Raw genomic sequence first — 21,631 nt, forward strand, 5'->3', positions numbered from 1 at the left:
TCTTCCCCTTTCTTGCTGGACAGATTTAGACATCACGGCAGGAGGTGGAGCGGCTGTCTTAGATCAGAAATGGAATCCCCATGCCAAGGATGGCAGAGCAAAGAAGAGGCCTAGATACTTGATGATTCTTTAACTTATCATAGCAGCCTTACCTCCAAATTACTACATGTCTTTATTTCTACATCTTCTATGATAACAACTTCCAGTTGCAATCTGTATATATGTCATTTCTTATTATAGAAAGTGAGCTTTTTGTGGACAGAGACCATACTTTGTTTTTATCCTCTACATTAACTGGTTCTATCATGCAGTCTTGCCTTTAATACATGTATGCATGACTAGAAGTTAAGTGAATGAGCAAATGAATGAATGATTTATTATCAAGAAATGCTCACTAACCTCCCAGTGGTCAAAGATGAGACACTATGTGCTTTAATGAGGATAATGATTGTAATGGATTAAAATTCATTAACACGTTAAATCTATGGATTCATGATTATATATATATTAATATATAGACATATGCGTGTGTGTGTATACCTAATTGGTCACCTTCAGAGAATAAAGAATTCAGTCTCATGAAAACTTGTAAATAAAGGGAAAGGAGCTAACATTTATCCTTCATTTCCTATGTGAACTTTACAACAGGGTAACAGTAGGCGAGAAGAAGCATTTTCTTATATAATTCTAGCTAACACATGATAGAATATCACCATTTTGCAACCCCTCCCCCAGGGAATTAGTGGACCCAGGCATAGAGTATTAAAAGCTGCTAAATCCCCAAAACAGAAACAAGACATTACACGTCTCCTGTAGTCTGCCAAAGGGATCAAACCCGAGTCTGATCAAGCCCCTGGATCCACAGAGCACAGGAGGACTTGTTGAATTGCATCACGCATGTGTGATTAGCAAAAATTCTGCCTGGGGGAAACTCTACTGACTGTCAGACAACTCAGATAAATCATAAGAAAAACAAAGTATGGAGGGGGACGTTATGGGTCAAAGGAAGCAATAAGGGGAATACTATAGTATAGGAAGTCATGGAGGGGATTGCTATAAAATTAGAATAATGGTGGTTAGAATATGCAGTGGTTCATGCCTATAATCCCAGCACTTTGGGAGGCCGAGGCAGGAGGATCATTTGAGGTCAGGAGTTCAAAACCAGCCTGGCCAACATGGTGAAACCCCCTCTCTAACAAAAAATACAAAAATTAGGTGTGGAGGTGCATCCCTGTGGTCTCAGCTTTTGGGAGGCTGAGGTGGGAAAATCACTTGAACCCAGGAGGCGGAGCTTGCAGTGAGCCAAGATCACGCCATTGCATTCCAGTCTGGGCAAGAGAGCAAGACTCTGTCTCAAAAAAAAAACAAAAACAAAAACAAAAAAAAGAATAGTGGTGACTTTGGGGAGAGGAAGGCATTTGTGACCATGACTGAGTACAGGAAGGCCTTCTGGGGTACCTGGCAAAGTTCTATTGCTTGACCTGCCTGGGGCTTATAGGGGCATTTACCTTATTACAGTTTATTAATCCTTTTTTTTTTTTTTTTTTTTGGAAGAACATCACTTGCTAAGTGGCTTCCTCATATGTGGGGATCACATTCCTCATGTGTGGGGGCAGGGGGCTCCTTCCAGGTTATAAATAGATTTAAAGATTTTCTGGTTGGCAATTGGTTGAAAGTTATTATCAATAGAATGGATTGTCTGGGTTAGATTAGTGGTTGTGGAGACCAAGGTTTTATCACGCAGATGAAGCCTCCATGTAGCCGGCTTCAGAGACAATAGACTGTAAATGCTTCTTATCAGACTGAGAGAGTCTGTTCTATCAGTAATTCCAAGAAGGAGGAGGGTATAATGAAGCATGTCCAGCTCCCCCTGGTCATTATGGCCTGAACTAGTTTTTTCAGGTTAACTTTGGAATGCCCTCGGCCAAGAGAAGGGGTCCATTCAGATGGTTGAGGGGCCTTAGAATTTTATTTTTTGGTCTATAAAAGATATGTCCGTCTTGAATTTTGAGAGAGATTGTCAAGATACTGTCAAAATGTAGAGGCACACTGTCACATTGTTTTATGCTCCACGCCACCAGGTATTTAGTGCTTATTTCCCCATGGTATTCCTAACACTGGCTATCACCTGTTTACATTTTTGACAATTCTGCAAGTGAGAAAAGGTATGTCTGTGATGGTATGACTTGCATTTCTTCAACTATGAGTCAAGTTGCTTCTCTTTTCATGTGCTTATTGGTAATTTAATTTTTTTCTGTGAATTAATGTTTAAATCCTTTGTACAGTTTTTTTTTTTTCCATTAGATTTTCATTTCTTCTGGAAGGGATCAGAAACCCAGAAAGCTGACTCAGGTGCCTTCGAGGGTATTGTCTTTTCTCTTTATTATCAAAAAGATTAACTGCACGTGGCATAGCATTATCTTCTAGATTTTGTGATTTGATCACTCTTACATGCATGCTATTAGAGAGTGTGGTCAGATAACACGAGAGAACTAGACATTAGACTTGCTTATCCATTTCCATTATATTTTCTGATCTGATAGCCATGATAACGTTTAACCTAAGTCATAATACAATTATTTTGCAAATTATTTGGATTTAAAGATTCCTCACTCCCAAATTCAGTGAAAGGTGACCAAAGGAGCATTTCCTACTGCATCGTATGTTCATTTAAAACATGCCATAAGCATACCACACCCTTCCAACACCCAGTTTCCTCATCTGTAAAATAAGCAGGTTGGACTCCATATTCCCTGAATCTGCAGTTCCTTTTAGATGCAACATCCTGTGAAGCGGCATCTGCCAACCAGGAGCTCAAATATGATTAGTTTTGGCCTAAAAGGAAGCCAGGCTACATAGAAGGAGAATAATGTTTAACATGCAAGTCTGACCACAGGTGACCAAAGATTCTTGCCATTAGTCTTATTGCAGTGGTACATATAGGGACAACTGTAGACCCTCTCTACCCGGGCTTCACAGTTTTCAAAGTCTTCTCTGCAGTCACTGCCAAGACCAACTCCAACTCCTCAAACTCATTCCTTTGCCGAATCCTGAGTGAGGTCCTAGTTCCTGTCCATGTGTGATTGACCCAAATACCAACGGAGAGTCTTAGTGGCTCGAGTAAATCTCCACATAGTAGGTTCTTAAAATGAATTACTTTTTTCTGAAAATATATTATTAGTGACAGTGTTAGTATTGTTATTTTGAGACTGGTGTGTGTGTGTGTGTGTGTGTGTGTGTGTGTGTGTGTGTGTGTGTTACAAGATAAAGGAAAAGAATAATTATGTAGGTATCATTGGGAACTGGGATTTCTTTCTTTCTTTCTTTCTTTCTTTTTTATGAGATAGAGTTTTGATCTTGTTGCCCAGGCTGGAGTGTGATGGTGCAATCTCTGCTCACTGCAACCTCCGCCTCCCAGGTTCAAGCAATTCTCCTGCCTCAGCCTCTCGAGTAGCTGGGTTATAGGCATGTACCTCCACGCCCGCCTAATTTTGTATTTTTAGTACAGACGGGGTTTCACCATGTTGGTCAGGCTGGTCTCAAACTCCTGACCTCAAGTGATCCACCCGCCTTGGCCTCCCAGTGTGCTGAGATTACAGGCATGAGCCACCGTGCCCAGCCAGGAACTGGGATTTTTCGTCGTGCAGAAAAGAGATATAGACCTAAGTTTGATCTGGTTAAGTAAAATCCCTAGAGTCCTAAAAACTGCAGTGGATTCAAATCCACCAACTATGTTTAAACTATGTTAAAATACCATATGGTATTTAAAAAGAAACTCACTGGTTACCTTTCAGATGTTCTAGATAACCAACTCCTTATTTTGTACGTTGCTAAATGAAGAGAAAGAATAAGGCTTTTCTATATGAACTACCTTTGGGGTCTCATAGTTACCCTCATACTCATGAGGGTAAATTATCTCAAGTGTGGATGGACTAAGATTTGAATATTGCCATTTTCAACCTACAATTAAATAAAGGATCCAGGCAGTCACTAATGGCTGCTAATCTCCTAAAAAGAGAAACAATCAGATTATTTTCTGACTCTTGTTGGAAGAGCACATCATCTATGAAGGAATCTTATTTTAAAACTTGAACCTGGATTTAATTAAGACTTGAGCTCTAAATAGCAATTTACAAAAAGTACAGGGGAAAGAGGAACATGTTAAATGACATGATGGGGCCACAATCAGCAGAACCTGGACTTTTGGAAACTGTACAGAACAAATGACCAGGTTTCTTCAACAAATAACTTGCAAGGAAAAAAAATGATGTATAAGGGATTTAGGGATTAAGACAAACTTAACCATATTAACTGATTATGATGTATGGACCTAACTTGGATTTGACTTTGAACAATTTGTGAAAAAATTTATAAGACAACTGAAGAAATATGAACACTGAATGGCTATTCAATGATATTAAGGAATTACTGGTTATTGCAATAAATAGAGACGTGATGAAGAGTGCTAGTGGTTTTATGGTTAGTTATTTTAATAGCCTGTATCTTATAAAGACACATACTGCAATATTTATTGATAAAATGATATGCCATCAGGGTTTGATTCAAAATTCTTCTGGATATGGTAGAGGAGTCAGAGTAAGGTAAAACAAATGAAACAGCCCTGAGATGGCATGGTTGAGGTTATGCAGTGGGTACATGGGGGTCATTATATCCATCTCTCTAATTTGTATGTTTAAAATATTTTGTTAAGGTAGTTTCCAGCAAGGCACGGTGGCTCACACCTGTAATCCCAGCACATTGGGAGGCCAAGGTGGGCGGATCACGAGGTCAGGAGTTTGAGACCAGCCTGGCCAACATGGTGAAGCCCCATCTCAACTAAAAATACAAAAATTAGCTGGATGCAGTGGCATGCACCTGTAGTCCCAGCTACCAGGGAGGCTGAAGCAGGAGAATTGCTTGAACCCGGGAGGCAGATATTGCAGTGAGCCGAGATTGCGCCACTGCACTCCAGCCTGGGTGACAGGGAGAGACTCCATCTCAAAAAAAAAAAAAAAAGAAAGAAAGAAAGAAAAAAAAAGAAAGTTTCCCTTGGCTTGGTATGGTGGCTCATCTATCACATCTGTAATCCCAGCACTCTGGAGGATGAGGAGGGAGGATTGCTTGAGGCCAGGAATTTCAAGACCAGCCTGGGCAATATAGAGATACCCAGTCTTTATTTAAAAAATTTTTTAAGTAATTAAAAATTTTTTTCTCTCTCTCTTCTTTTTTAAAGGAATAACTAGCAGTCCCAAGGCTGCTTGTCTCTACTTTCTGATCTGACACTGATTATCTTGAATGATCTAATTGACATCATTCAGTCATCCCTGTAAATTAATAACATTTGAAACTTAGACACAACTCTTGCATAAGGCTGACATTCCTACAATGTGATGGACTAGCTATTGCCATTTCATTTTATACAAAGACCTCCTAAAGGAATACACTCTGATCAAAGATATCCAGAGAAGGATCTCCCTACACACACACACACACACACACACACACACACACACACACCCCTCTAGGACAGGTGCACATGTGGGGAGAAGGGTATTACAATGACAATTGTTAAATTCCAACACCCTCCTTTTTACCATCAAACTCTAAACACTCACACTTTCCTCTTTTGGGAGTCCTTATTGCTAGAGAAATTAATGTATATTTCAGAGAATAGTAGCACAGATGACGTTTTCAAGAGGCTGAGTTCAGTCTTCCACTTGGAGGTGCCACATAAGGTATGATGGCTCACACAGACCCTCAGAGGCCTTCCTTCCACCCTCAGCCCATTAACTTTTTTTCTGACCATTTCTCTAGTCTCTCTTGTTACTGTTAGGTTTCTTGTGGGTTGTTTGGTTAACCCTACTGTGTTAGTCCATTTTCGTACTGCTATGAAGAAATATCTCAGACTGGGTAATTTATAAATAAAAACAAGTTTAATGAACTCACAGTTCCACATGGTTGGGGAGGCCTCACAATTACGGTGGAAGGTGAAGGAAGAGCAAAGGCATGTCTTACATGGCAGCAGGCAAGAGAGCGTGTGCAGGGGAAATGCCCTTTATAAAACCATCAGATCTTGTGAGACTTATTCACTATCACGAGAACAGCACGGGAAAAACCCACCCCCAGGATTCAATTACCTCCCACCAGGTCCCTCCCATGGCACGTGGGAATTATGGGAGCTACAATTCAAGATGAGATTTGGGTGGGGACACAGCCAAACCATATCACCCACTGAGGGCAGTGATGCAACAGTAATTTTAGCCTACCCACAAGACATTGCCCCTGTTACTAAAGTGTTTGTGTCATAACTCCCCTGTTACTGCAGAGGGACACTTTCTTGAGGACTGCTCTTTGTGAAGCTGTACTATTTAAATAGATAGCAACATAGAATCAAATGAACATTCTCATTTACCTTTGGCTATTTTCAATTATTATATTGATTGATAACATAAAGTCATATGTAAGTTCATCTGAGTGAGTGATTGATTAATTAATGGTAGAGATGGGGTCTCACAAGGTTGCCCAGGCTGGTCTTGAACTCCTGGCCTCAGGTGATCCTCCTGCCTTGGCCTCCCAAAGTGTTGGGATTACAGGCATAAGTCATCATGCCCAGCTAAATTCATCTTATTTTCAAGGGTAAATAATAATAGATTTATATAGGCTGTTAATAATAAGTTCGTTGTGTTCTCCAATTCTCTGTAATCACCAACTTTTTTTTCCACTGAAAAGTGGGAAAGAGTGGGACGGGCTGATTTGCTTAGTTGATGGTCAAAACTGAATGGGTCCATACTGCCTAAATGCATTCAATGCACAGTCCTAGACTGGAAAAAAAAGTCGAAAGACATTGTTAGGAAAATTGGTGAAATTTGATGTCCTGTAGATAACAACATTGTGTCGATGTTTAATTTCCCAAAAGGTATGCGGTGGTTCTTTCTACTATTCTTGCAGTTTTTCAAAAAGCTTGACATTATTTAAAAAGCACAAAATTTTAAAAAGCAATGAGGAATCTGAGCCCCAGACACAGCTGACCCTAGAACCCAGCACCTCCGTGGGACAGCCAAGTGCCATCGGCTCCCTGCTGTTGCCAGCTGAATACAATACAGTGCGTGTCACATGCCCCATGAGCAACACGGAGTCTGTGATTCAAGGAGAGGAGAGCATTATACAGCCAAGGAAGAAGTGACTCCTTGAAGGGGCTGGTGAGGGCTGGTGTCAAAAGTTAGAGCCATCAGCTCTCTCTTAGGCTAGATGCCTGGGGACTTTTATTACCAAAACAAAATAACAGCAATCAAGACAAAAAATATCTGTACAGTTTAATCTTTATTTTTACAGGATTTGGCAGGAGCTGGAAAGTCTGGAACAGTAGGCCTTTTTGGGAACTTTGTATTTATTAAAATGGTCTGGACACTGGTTCTTATTATTCTTTCTCTCCCTTTGAAATGGGAATGGAAAGTCTCCTGATAAATGGGCAGAGGCATGGTCTAGACTCTCGTAACTAACTACTCTCACAATCCTTTTGTGCTCCAATACAAAAAATGCATGTGTGAACTTTACATTCTTGAGATTCTAGGTTCTCAGCCACCCAACCTTGCTGAACATGCTGGGCAACATGGAACACGGGGACTCGTGGTCATGCTAATAACAGAACAAGTTTCCATTGGAAAGCTTTGCCTAAAAGAATCCTTAAAATACTATAAATTTACTCCACAGAATCTAATTCATCCTTCTTAGAACAGAGTTGGAATTTCTGCCTTTAGAATTTATTCTTTATTTTACAAGTTCTACATTTCAAAGTTAACTTATCTTGCCAAATATTGAAATTCATCTTTATAAAACAGTACAACAGACAACCAGGATGCTATGTCATAACGTAAGCTTAATTTACATCTAAAAATAAATTTTTAGGCCAGGCACGGTGGCTCACGCCTGTAATCCCAGCACTTTGGGAGACCAAGGTGGCCAGATCACTTGAGATCAGGAGTTCGAGACCAGCCTGGCCAACATGGAGAAACCCCGTCTCTACTAAAAATACAAAAAATTAGCCAGGCATGGTGGCATGCGCCTGCAATCCCAGCTACTCGGGAGGCTGAGGTAGGAGAATTGCTTGAACCCAGGAGGCGGAGGGTGCAGCGAGTGGAGATCGTGCCACTGCACTCCAGCCTGGGTGACAGAGCAAGACTCCTTCTCCAAAAAAAAAATAATAATAATAATAAATAAATAAGTAAATTTTTAAGTTGTGATAAAATACACATAACATAAAATTTACCATCTTAACCATATTCAAGTGTACAGTTCAGTAAAGTTAAATATATTCACATTGCCATGCAACCAGTGTCCAGAACTTTTTCATCTTGTAATACTGAAAGTCTACAGCCACCAAACAACAGCTCCCCTTTTCCTCCTCCGCCAGTTCCTGGCAACCCCCATTCCACTCTGTTTCTCCATGAACTTTATTGCTCTGGATACCTCATCTAAGTGGTATAATATGGTGTTTGTCTCTTTGTGACTCAGCATAATATCCTCGAGGTTCATCCATGTTGTAGCATGAATCAGAATCTCCCTCCTTTTTATGGCTGAATCATATTCTATTGTGTGTCTGTGCCACATTTTGCTCATCCACGCATTCATCCATGGACACCTGGGCTGTCCCCACTTCCTGATTATTGTGAATAATGCTGCCACAAGCATGGATGTACAAATTATATTATCTCTTCAAGACTCTGTTTTCAATTCTCTGGGGTCTATACTGAGAAGTCGAGTTGTTGTATCCTATAGTACTTCTATTTTTAATTTTTTGAGGAACCGCCATACTGTTTTTCAAGCAGCTGCATTATTTTACATTCCCACCAATCATGCACAAGGATTCCAGTTTCTCTGCATCCTTACCAACACTTTGTATTTTCTGTTTTTTTGATAGTAGCCATCCTAATGGATATAAGGTTTAAAATTTAAGTTTAGAGTTTCGTTTACAGTAAAAGGCTGCTTCAGTCAATGAAATATCTGAAACCAATGAAAAGCAAAATAAAGCATTCTTATGTTAGGAAGGAATATCCTTTTCCTATTATTTAGCAAAGCATCAGCTGGACTGAAGAGAAAAGGCTGAAGCTAAAGATATCAGTAAGGAGCCTACTGTAATCACTGAGCTGAGAGCTATTGGGCAGGTGAACTTGAGCAATGTCAAGGAACCTAAGGATAAAGATGCCAGGGACACTTTGGAAGTGAAATTGACATTGATTTTCAAGTGATTGAATGTTGGACACAAGAGGAGTTGATGATAGCACGGAAGCTGCAAATGCAGATGACCAGAGGAATCAGTGTCACACACAGAATGGGAGAGAAGGAGCAAGAACTGGCGGGGAGGACCGCATTGTGATGAAGGAGCTCAACAGGAGAGTGGAGCTGGGAGCAGAGGTGAGAAGACTGGGTGGAGAGAACCCCAGGTGGTCCCATGAGTGAAGATGACACTGCTGAAGGAGATAAACAGAAAAATCAGGGGGCCATTGCCAGAATAAAGGAATATTTACTAAGCTATCCCATGGAGGTGTAATGCCAACTGTTTCACCCTGAGCAGAGCCAAAAGCACTCCCTGACTTTGGCTGAAAGTTTATAGCTAAGACATGTAAAACGACAGGCTGGAATCCTGGGGAGGCTAACGAGTGGTACTTTACTCCCTGGCCATAGCTGGCAGGGGACTCTCAGCTCATCATTTTGCAAGATGAAATTCGTTTGTTGCAGGGGTCTTCAAGCAGAAGCACTTCTTAGAAAATCAATCAAGTCTCCTACTGCTAGCAGGTCAGCAAGCTATCCCTCCTTACTGTGTTAAAAAAAAAAAAAAAAAGCCATGCACATTCCCTGACTGTAAATCAATGATTATAAGTCATGAAGGTGAAATATAAGAGATTTTGAAGTGTATTTTCAAAGTTGAAAATGCATGTCACCTTAGGTGCATGCAACATCTTGCCAACTGAATATGGAACCAGCTGTCCTGCAGAATATAATTTGATGACAAAGTCAATGTTTTTCAGCCATAGCAGAGAGGAAAGAACATGATGTACAAAAATTATTCAGGGCCTAAGCATTCTGTCCTTAATAGAGCCATCAGCAAGTTTATATTTCAATTATACTAACTACCTCTGACCTATCACACATAATTCACATTTGCAAAGTTGTGGGTTTAAAAAACATATCTACATGAGCTTGCATGCAGTGCAGACACATTTGGTTTTGATTCTCTTTGACCTCCTCCAAGAGTAGTAAAAGATCACCTTTCCCAGGAGATAACATGTAAGTCTGCTCATGTATTTCCAAACACAGCATGTGGCTTCAGTCACATGTCTCTTATTAATGTCAGTGGGATCTGTGTAGGTAGGAACTCATGGCCCCAAAACTCCCTGAGGAATGTGGGTGCTGGAAACAACATTAACAAGGTGTCTTATTCTCTACCAGGTCCTGGGAGTCCTGATATTGATGACTTACTAGATTATCCATTGACCCAATAAGGCCTTGCCTATCAATGATGCATTTAACATATTAGCACGTTGTCTTAGAGCATTTGTGTTGCTGTGACTGGGTAATTTACAGGAACAGAAACTTATTTCTTACAGTTCTGGAGGCTGGAAAGTCCAAAATCAAGGCGCCTTGAACACTGTGTCCTCACATGGCAGAAGGCAGAAGGACAAAAAAAAGGGGGTGGGCACAACCCCCTTCCATCAAGCTGTTTCACAATCATCTATTTGTGAGGGTGAGATCCCCACAACCTAAACACCTCCCAAAACACCCCATCTTCCAGCATTGTTGCATTGGGGATGAAGTTTCCAACACATGAATTTTGGGGGACACATTCAGACCACAGCACACATTCCAAGAGTTGGAGTGAAGGCTGGGGAGAGCATCTGGAATAGGCTGTTTGCTGTGCGTGCAGGGATTGCTGTCCTAATGGATTGGAGGGATGGGCCCTGAACAGAGAGGCCTCGTAACTCCACGGTATCAGCACCACCCAAACAGGTTCAGAGGCCCAGGCAGTAGACAGAAGTCACCTTACACGTAAGAGAGGCACAGGTGGGGATCTTCCAGTTTTCATCTTACAAGGCAGGGGAGAGGGGGACCAAAGGCGCAACTTAAAGGAAACAAATATTTGTGTGTGTGTGTTTTTAAATCATTTGAGACATGAATCGATTGCCTTGACTATCATGTTTCTATATTTCTACAGAAAAAAAAAAAGATCTAAAATGGATGTCTGTATATATTCTCAAAGAAAAGTGCAGAGTGGCCTTAGCTGAGAATGCCTGTATTATTAGTGCCAGGTATATGTATAATTTAAAAATTTCCCTAGTCTTTTCTTCTTTTTATCTTCCTTTTTCCTCTAGCAAAGACTGTTGAAGCCTCCAGAAAGTATTTGCTGAGCACCTACCACAGCGAGGTGCTGTTTCGGCCCTGGCAACAGAGCAGCAGACAAGGTGGGGGGTCCCTTTTCTCACTGACTGGCGACTAAGAGACAAGGACAGTGGCCCACAAAGAGCAGGGCCATGCCGAGAATTCAAACAATGTTCTAATTGCTGTGTTGAAAGAGGATGGTCAGGTGGCTCCTTTAGACGGGGCAGACAGAGGCCTCTCTGAGGAGATGCCGGCAGGGCCAGGGAAGGGAGCAGCACCCAGGAAGGATGGATGGCGGGGCCAGGGCAGGACGGGGGTGCCCTGGGCAGGATGGGCAGTTCAGGCCCCATCCAGGGGTTGGGTGTCAAGCTTTTCTCGGGGCTGGGTCTGGAGAGGGTAGGACGCTTGTCCACGCCCCACAGCTCTTTGGTGACAGAACCAGGACGAGAACTAGGTCTCCTCTTCCCTGCTCTCCACATCGGCTCCAGGTGGCTAGCCCATCCTCTCCTTGTTATGTGTGTGTGTGTGTGTGTGCGCGCGCGTGTGTGTGTGTGTCTGTGTGTGTTCTTTTTACCCCAAGTCAATTCTCTTACCCTTGACTTCGTTCTTAGCTTAACGCCTCACAGCTTCCTTCAAGCCACCCTTTAAATTTTTCCAGATCACCATCCTACCTGTGTCAGCATGTCCTTCTAGCTCTTACAATCAAACGCAACTCTTGTGGAGGCTCCATGTAAGAACAGACAGATCATAGTCCAAGGGTATGACCACAGTGAAGATGATGGCTGCTGACCCTGGAAGAGGAGGGCTGGGGGGCCCATGCCAGGTGCTCAGGGGGCGATGGGAATGTGGGGCTGCTCTGCCGCATGCCAAATGCTTCCGGGTTTTCTGTGTCTCATCAGCAGGAAGCACAACCCTCGCTCTCATCCCCGAGTCTGACATTGGATTATCAGTGGCCTCTGAACTTTATGGCCACGAACCCCATTGGTAAATGGTGAGCCTGATAGTAGACACGGCTATGCCCCGCCCAGATCCCAGCTGCTGCGAATGTTGGCTGCCAGCAGCTGCCCCTTTTGCTGGAGCGCTGCCCTAGGCTCACCTGGGAGGTTACAAGGCACACCTGAGCACCCCGCCCCCCTCATCGTGGGAGCAGCTCACAGCCAATGTATGATTAGGGCAGTGCAAGAGGCCGGTCCACTTCTTCCTGAGGAGACCTCCACCATTCCTCTGGGGTGCGATGTCTGCTCCCGAGCTCCCTGCAGGGTCGGGCTGAGGCCACAGCCTTGCTTAGGTCCTTCCCCTGCTCTGGTCCTGTTCCCACACTCTTTTCCTGAGAGAACGCCCTCAATACATCGCTTGTCCAAGAATCCAGGTCTGGTTCTGCACCTAGGAAATCTGACCTAAGACAAGCACAAGCATGCTTCCCGGCCAGTGCGTGTGCGGTTGTTTATTTACATGTTAAATACATGTACGACTCCCACCAGGCAATAAATATCAAAGCTCAGTATACACTTAGGCTGAGGTCAGTTGTTAAGGTGCACTGACTATTTTGTAATCAGTGGGTCTTCTTGCCAGATAAGTTGTCAATTGTTTGAAGAGCCAGGAGCAGAAATGGCCACAGTCATTTTCTTGCCTGCTTGTGCTTGCATCATTAGAATTATTTTTAGTCTCTGTGTGTGCATGCGTGTATACAATTCTGTTTTGTTTTGTTTTGTTTTGTTTAGAGACGGAGACTCGCTCTGTCCCCCAGGCTGGAGTGAAGTGGCGCTATCTCGGCTCATTGGAACCTCCACCCTCAGGGTTCAAGCAATTCTCCTGCCTCAGCCTCCTAAGTAGTTGGGACTACAGACGCCCGCCGCTGTGCCCATCTAATTTTTTGTATTTTAGTAGGGACGGGGTTTCAACATGTTGCCCAGGCTGGTCTCGAACTCCTGAGCTCAGGCAATCCGCCCGCCTCAGCCTCCCAAAGTGCTAGGATTATAGGCGTGAGCCACTGCACCCAGCACAACTTTTTTTAAAGACACTTGTCATGTTGTGAGGGTCTATCTAGTTAAAAGTGTAAATCTACTTAACCTGGGGGTGAGGGAGCCTCGGATGTCTTACACTACACTGTACACTTGATGATCTGTTATCCTGCAGCCTGTGGGTGTCAATGCTAATCTTTATAACAAAAATCAGTGAATGTAATTTCTCCCATTTTTCCAGATACAAATTACCACAAGAGAATTTCTAGTAAGTCCTGCTGTGCACCAGTGAGGTGTCTGGGCATCTTTGTTCTGGAGATCACAGATTTTCAAAAGTGGTGGGGCCACGCATGGTGGTGCATGCCTGTAATCCCAGCTACTTGGGAAGCTGAGGCAGGAGGATCCTTAGTGTCCAGCTATTCAAGTCCAGCCTGGGCAAGACAGCAATACCCTGTCTCTTAAAAAAATAAGTAGGCAACAATGTATACTTCAAAACATCATGTTGTACATGACAAATACATACAATTTTATCGGTCATTTATAAAAAGAAAAAATCACTTGGATGTATATCAAGAATGTGTTATATCTTTGAATAAAGATTTGTAAAAAGAAAAAAGTGGTAGGCACTTCTAGGTATACATCCTACAGAAATGCAAGCATATATGCTCCAAAAATGTATAAAAGAATGCTTAAAACCTATTTGTAATAGCCAACGTTCTGGAAATAACCCAAATGTCCATCACTAGTAGAATGGCTAAATTGTGGCAGTTACACAATGGAATACTAGACAGCAATGAGAATGAATGAAATCCTACATGAGCAAAGGTACAGGGAGTCTTGCAAACGGAATATTGAGTAAAGGGATCCTGACGTGAAAGACAGCCTGCCGTATGTTCCATTTATACAGAGTTCAAAGAGAGGCAGATTCGCCATGGGGCTAGAGCCTGAACGGAGATGCCCTTTGTGGAGGGCGGTGAGTGGGATGATGGCCGTGTTCTCTACCTTGGCCTGGGGGTGGGATTGGGTACGTTCACTTCATAGAAATTCATTGAGCTCATACACTTGTAAACATAAGTGTGCATTTTTCTGCATGCATGCTATCTATTTTTTAAGTTTACTTTTTAAAAGGTGGGTAAAATCAAAGATTTCCCCAAAATGTTCCTCTCTAGAAACTTAGGAGTAGGAACAAATTTCCAAGTTGGTTGTGGGGGGATGGTGAGGGACTCCAGCACGCTGCCTCCTTCTTAACCAAGCTGGCCACTGTGTTGTTGTCTGATGCCGAGTCCATCTGCCTTTCAGCTGGTGTGACTCCACCTTGGCATATGCGGTTATTTCCAGTGTCGTGTCTACACACTCATCGGCCTGTAGAATCCTAGAGAAGTGGGAAGGTGGATGTTCTAGCGTCTTCTTTAGGGACTGGGGCGTTGAGGAGCAGGGATTTTTGTTTTTTTGTTTTGTTTTGTTTGAGACAGAGTCTCACTCTATCATCAGGCTGGAGTGCAGTGGTGCGATCTCGGCTCACTTTAACCTCCACCTCCCAGGTTCAATAGATTCTACGCCTCATCCTCCCGAGTAGCTGGGACTACAGGCACACACCACCACACCCAGCTAATTTTTGTATTTTTAGTTGAGATGGGGTTTCACCATGTTGGCCAGGATGGTCTCGATCTCTTGACCTCGTGATCCACCCGCCTCGGCCTCCCAAAGTGCTGGGATTACAGGTGTAAGCCACCACACCTGACCGGAGTAGGAACTTTCTTAAGGGCACAAAGCCAGTGAATGGCTCAGAACCAGGACTAAGAGCGGGTAATGCCTGGCCCTGTCCTCATTGCGCGAGGTTGTGAGAACCAAACTGCCTTTTGAGGAGAGGCCTCATTGTTGCAGAAATCCTGGAGCACAAAGGGGCAAAGTGTCTTGACGGCCACTACCTGGATCTGCTAGAAAGTGAGGGTGCTTGTCGTGCCCCCCTCAGTCACTGGGGACTTCAGTATTCTGCTCTTTTATCTTAGCACATCTCCTGTGAAGATTTGTTAAAAAGACATTTCTTTCCTGTGTTTGCATCACGTTCACTTTGTGTTTTTGTACTTACAATCCAGGAGGCAGCATTCCAGAAAGGAAAATGCCGGTGTATGAAGAATCCAGTGACGCCCTCAGCTAAATTCACATCACACAAAGAGGCAGCTTGTTTAGAGGGCTTGGAGGGCCAGCTTGTGAAACCCACATAACCGTGGAAGTAGCATGTTAAAAATCCTCTAGGAAAACCAGGGAAATAGGCATTGCAACGAGTGTGAGTGTGTGTGTGTGTGTGTGTGTGCGTATTTTGAGAAAGGTCTCGCTCTGTCGCACAGGTTGAGTGCAGTGAGGCAATCACAGCTCACCCTAGCCTCCATCTCCCAAGCTCAAGCAATCCTCCTGCCTCAGCCTCCTGAGTAGCGGGACTACAGGTGCAGGCATTACCACACCCAGCTGATTTTTCAAAAATTGGTTTTATTTGTAGTAGAAACGAGGTCTCGCTGTTAACCCAGGCTGGTCTCGAACTCTTGAGCTCAAGTGATCCTCTTGCCTCAGCCTCCCAAAGTGCTGGGATTACAGGCGTGAGCCACCACACTCAACCAGCAACATGTTTTAAATGCTTTCCTCACTGATTTTTTTTTTTACCATGATTTCTTGGTCCATGCTGGTCTTCATGTAGCCCCTCATCTGACCCCTCAGAGTCCACAGAGCTGTCTTCATAGCACCTGTCCCGAGGCTTGTTCTGGTGGGACCCTCTGCATTTCTGCCGGGCCTCCCCCTCAGACTGGATTCTCCCCATGGGAAAGGCTTAGGATTTGTGCACATTCCACCCTAGACCTCTGGGGAAAGCAGCAGACCAACTTCGCTGGTTGTGAAAAATCATCCGGGCTGGTCGATTGTGTTTCCAGCGGGCTCCACATCTATCCTGAGAGGTGAGTATGTGGCTCCCTCTCCCCTGTGGCAGGGAAATGGTGGAGACTCCTCAGACCATCCATCCTTCCAGCCATGGTAACTTGCCACCAGTATTTAATGTTATGTCTGGGGTTGCCAGACAGAAAGCTGTTTGCAGACAATAGCATGCCAGCCACACAAGCAGACCTTCAGCAAGATGCCCCATTTGGCCAGTTCAGCCGCAGCACCCATGACCTTCTTTCAAGTTCTCTATATTTCAGCCAAATTAAACCTCATGCTGTTCCCAACACATGCCCTGTCTTTTTATCTCTGCGCAGGGCTATATTCCTCTGCCGGGAACACTCTGGCCCTCTTTCTTTCCTAAAATTGACCTGAGGTCAAAGATCAGCTGTCTCAGGAGACCTCTTTGCCTTCAATTAGAGACCAGCCCTTCTTCCTAAGAACATCCATAGGATTCATCTGAACTCTTAGATCCCTTCTCATTCCAGCTCATGGTTTTGAGTCAATCCTCTGAGACTCTGAACTCCTGAAGAGCAAAGAGCATGATGCTCCCACCTCTGAATCCCCAGTAGTGCTGTATGTTCCTGTATTCATGGTTTCATTCCATCAACACACATTTACTGGCACTGCTTCAAAAAGCCCTTTCCTGACCACCTTGTCCAAAATGGGCTTTTGTACCACTGAGCACAATCAAACATCCTTTTTTTATTTATTCTTTTACTTGTAAATTCCCTCTCTCCCTGGAATGCAATTCCAATCTGTCTTGTTCACCTCTATATTAGTCTATTCTCACATTGCTATAAAGAACTACCTGAGATTGGATAATTTATGAAGAAAAGAGGTTTAATTGACTCACAGTTCTGCAGTCTTAACAGGAAGCATGGCTGGGAGGCCTCAGAAAACTTACAATCATGGCAGAAGGGGAAGCAAGCGCATCTTACCACAGCGGAGCAGGAGAGAGAGCACTTAAAGGGGGAGGTGCCATACTTTTGAACCATCAGATCTCGTGAGAATTCATTCAGTTTCATAAGAACAGCAAGGAGGAAACTGTCCCCATGATCCAATCACCTCCCACCAGGACCCTCCCCTCACATGTGGGGAATACAATTCAACATGAGATTTGGGTGGGGACACAGAGCCAAACCATACCAACCTCAGTGACAAGTATAATACTTAGCATACAGTAGGTGCTCAGATAGCTGTGGATGAAGGTATTAGTTAAGGAATGAATGCATGGAGCATATAGGTGTGACTTCGGTTTTGCACAGAGCTTTCAAACAGCAAGCAGGTTGAGAGCCCCAGGCCTCTACGAGAGTGGTTAATCTGTGGCCCAAGATGTGTGGGGTTAGTATTAGGTCTGTGTGCCCACAGCATACCCTGGCACCACCCTCCTTGCATGCCCATTGGAATGGGCATGTTCTGCCATCGGGTGATATGGTAATTCTCTGCAAACGTCATTGTGCGCTCATCTCCATATGCAGGTCCCAATTCAAATGAGAGGAACAGCACGTCTCATGCATTTGGGCCTGCACTTAAATGCCTTATGAGCTTCAAGGAAAAGCATCAGTCTCATAAAATTTAGGAAGAGTTAACAGAAATTAAGAGTGAGTAAAGCAAAATAGCAGTGATATCTTCCTAATGATGTTCAGCCTCACTTCACCCTCCTGAACATTTTCAAGAATCTGTGGCCATGTGAAACCCTGAAGGGAAGGGAACTTTTATTCCACATGCCACTTGGATGGCATCGAGAGCTCTTTTCTGCACTTGCAGAGATTTATTTGCAAGGCTTTTCCCCTCCTTTAGGATCTCAATTAGGGGCAAGTGGACTATTCCCAGGGTGAAGTGTGTTCAGCATGTATAAAAATGCCTTTGTGTCCGTTAGTAGAATGTCTTACCATTTGCGAAATGAATTTACGAGGAAAAGTCCAAATTAAATAGGGATTACACTGATCCCTTTTAAGAATTTTCAATTCATATTGGCGCATTCTATTTTCTGGTGTGTGAGCACTAAACCAAAAACAGTCCTGCCTCAAGTGCTGGGATCTACATACCCATTAGGCCAGGAATTCATTATGCAAAGCAGCTGTTCTACCAACAGCCAAGTGTCCCAAGACAATTCCCCTCACATGTGCTTCTCCTGCTGGGAGGCACGTCAACCCCCCGCTGTGCATGAGCTCCTTTATTTGCTCCTGTCTCTTGCTGCTCATTTGGCAGCAGGTGACCGCGAAGGTGCCTGCCTAGGCACAGACATCCACGCAAGCACCACCTTCACCTCTGGGAACACTCCCCAAGCACCTATTCCTCTCACTTCCACCTGTCTGTTTCAAGGAAACAAAAGAGCAGGCAGAACAAAGGGTGCATTTCTTAGAGATTATCTTTAGTAGCTGCACATTCAAAAGCAGACAGACTGGTATTTTCCTAGGGTTACAAAGGAAAACTCACTTCTATACCTCACATTTACCACTCTTCTGCACGAATGTTTCTGTTATTCTTAATGTGTTCGGAGCCTGCAAAGCTTGATATGGTCTAGTTAGGACTCGCTCCTTGGGAAAGCTTCCTAGATATTTCCAGGGAGTCCCGAGCAGCTCCAGGAGCAGGCCCTGCCTGAGGTCCCGGTTGCTGGGATTCAGCCCCCACACAACACATGGTGTTTTCTCTAGCAGGTTTCTCCAACGAGTCCGGCCTTTCTTTGGCTCCCTTAACTGAGACCAACACACACCATTCCTATGACCCCGGTTGCATGGTTGGTTTTCTAGAACCTTATGAAAGAAATGCAATGGTAGGAAATTACATATATATATATATATATTAGACAGAGTTTCACTCTTGTTGCCCAGGCTGGAGTGCAATGGTGCAATCTCGGCTCACCACAACCTCCACCTCCCAGGTTCAAGTGTTTCTCCTGCCTCAGCCTTCTGAGTAGCTGGGATTACAGGCACCTGCCACCACGCCCAGCTAATTTTGTATTTTTAGTAGAGACAGGGTTTCTCCATGCTGGTCAGGCTGGTCTCGAACTCCCGACCTCAGGTGATCCGCCCACCTCAGCCTCCCAAAGTGCTGGGATGACAGATGTGAGCCACCGTGCCCGGCAGGGATCCTGATATTATACACAAGGTGCTAATTAGGAGGTGACATCTGATAGGGACCCAGAAGTTTGGGTCACGCTTAAAGGGGAGGGAGCATGACTGGGGAGGAAACAGACCTGGCGAAGACCAAGAAATAGGAAAGAAAGACCTGAGACAGCAGTGTATAGAAGGAGGATATAGGGGAAAGGTTGGCAGGAAAGTCTGGGCATGCCAGGTGGGCTAGTTTAGCTTTCAATGGGCAGGCTGAGGAGCTGGCTGAGGTTAGGCCGGGGAGAGACAGATCTGCTGGCTGCTGCATTGGGCAGGTGAGCCTGGTAGTGTCTGCATAACAGGATTGGGATGGCCGCTGGTTGAAAGCCTGCTGCAATAATCCAAATAAAACACACCCAGGGCTGCCCCAGCCCAGTACGTCTGGAAAGACAGAGAATAACGTGGGAGACTGGGATGTATCAGACACGGGATCCCATAACTAGATCATGCATTGGCAGAAATTCCTGCTTCAATGAAGACCTCCCCTCACAATTGCCTTAGCTACAGAAGAATTCATTCAAAGGCAACCCAAATCTGGAAAAAAATCAAAGATGTGGGAAGTGGGAAATGGGAAATAGAATTCATACATTTATTTGATATAAATATAATTATGTCAAAATGTTTTCTATCAAAAACATTGGCCCAATGGACCAATGTTAAGAGGTTTAAAAAAAAAAAAAAAAAAGCAAAGAGGCTTCTTCTGCCCCCTGGTGGCTTTTGGGGAAACGTCACTGAAAGGGCAGAAAGAGCAAAGGGGACCAGTTTCTCTCCACTTTGTACCCAAGGGTCAACTGAGCACGCAGCACCCTTAACAATAAGGGAGAAGTGCAGAGGGCTCGCTCCCCTCCCGCGCCAGCTCTCTCTCGGTCAAGGTTGGGCCACAGCCAGTGTCTCCTCCACTAGATCCGAGCCAGTGGCTCTGCCCAGGTGGACAGCAGAGTCGCCGCTGAGGTTCTAACTGCTTCCATCGGGGCGCTCGGAGCAGCTGTTAGAACAGGATGGGGAGCAGAGCAATTCTGACAGTGTCAGGAAAACATCCCCCTGGCTTCCCCGTGCCCAAGCTTGAAGACCCAGGGGCTGGATACACAGCCACGGACACAGCAGAATTCACTTTTAGCGAGGCTGCAGAAAACAACGTTTAACTATATAAACACCTGTTTTTGGCAAATGCTGCAGATCTATTTCCAAATACTGTCTTCCAGCCCACTCTCCCTCCCACTGAGGCAGCATCCCACGGGACCCAAAGTCACCACTTTTTCAGTCCAAAAAATGTGCTTTCGATGTCCTGATTTGATGCTGCTCTTCCTCTAACCTGCGCGGCTCTGTGAAAAGCCAATTTTAAGATGCGATGCCTCCTCCAGAATTCGCCTGTATACAGAAGAATGATGCAGAAGGAGGCAGAAAAGCCGGAGCAGTTGGGGGCAAGATGAAAACAGTCTAGTCATTATCAGTTAAGCTGTAACTGCATGCGGCAGCGTGCTGAGCGAGACAATCAGCAGAGCCCGTGAAATGTTGCTGGTTTTCCAGATAGCCCGTTTAGTTTTGTCTCAAACAAAACAAACAAAAATGTGCATAATTGTACCCAGGTCTCAAGCCCGTTTTATTTCTCCATTATACCAAGGAAAACTTGAATGGTGGCCCCACTGGAGTGAGGCTCCCGTGAATATGAATAATTGTTCATGAATATGAATAATGGGTTCCTATGAATAATTGTTTATCCACATTCGATTAGAGAGCAGCAGCCATTAGCATCTTTTTAGCCTTTTGACATTAGGGTCTTCTTTGTGAGCAGGTATTTAAAATGGATTCAATTCCACGGTCTTGAAGGCCTGTTCCGATATCCTGAATTTTGCAGATAACTGTAACTTATCCTGTAAGAGAACCTTTTGATTGCTTTAACTATGAAATATTTCCATTGCATTATACATTTGCTTATAATAGAGTATAGGAAATGTATTTTAACCATTTCCTGGACAATTCAACATTGTCATTACCAAAGTCAACTCTCCAACTGGCCTGAAACTACCCTGTTGTTTAGATAACCTTAGCTAAGTAGAGTTTACTCCACCTTTTTTCTGTAATGTTTGTTAAAACTTGAACCTTGTGACCTTTCTTTTTTGGTTGATACCTGCTTTGATCAAGATATAATGGGCTGAAGAACAACAGCAAGGCTGCGTGCTGAGCTGTCTACACCTGCAAATCTCATCAACTCCTATCAGCTGGGCAGCAGGTTGCCCAGTTCACCACTCCTGATGA

This window comes from Gorilla gorilla, chromosome 8 (assembly GCF_029281585.2).
Source record: "Gorilla gorilla gorilla isolate KB3781 chromosome 8, NHGRI_mGorGor1-v2.1_pri, whole genome shotgun sequence".
Lineage (NCBI taxonomy): Eukaryota > Metazoa > Chordata > Mammalia > Primates > Hominidae > Gorilla > Gorilla gorilla.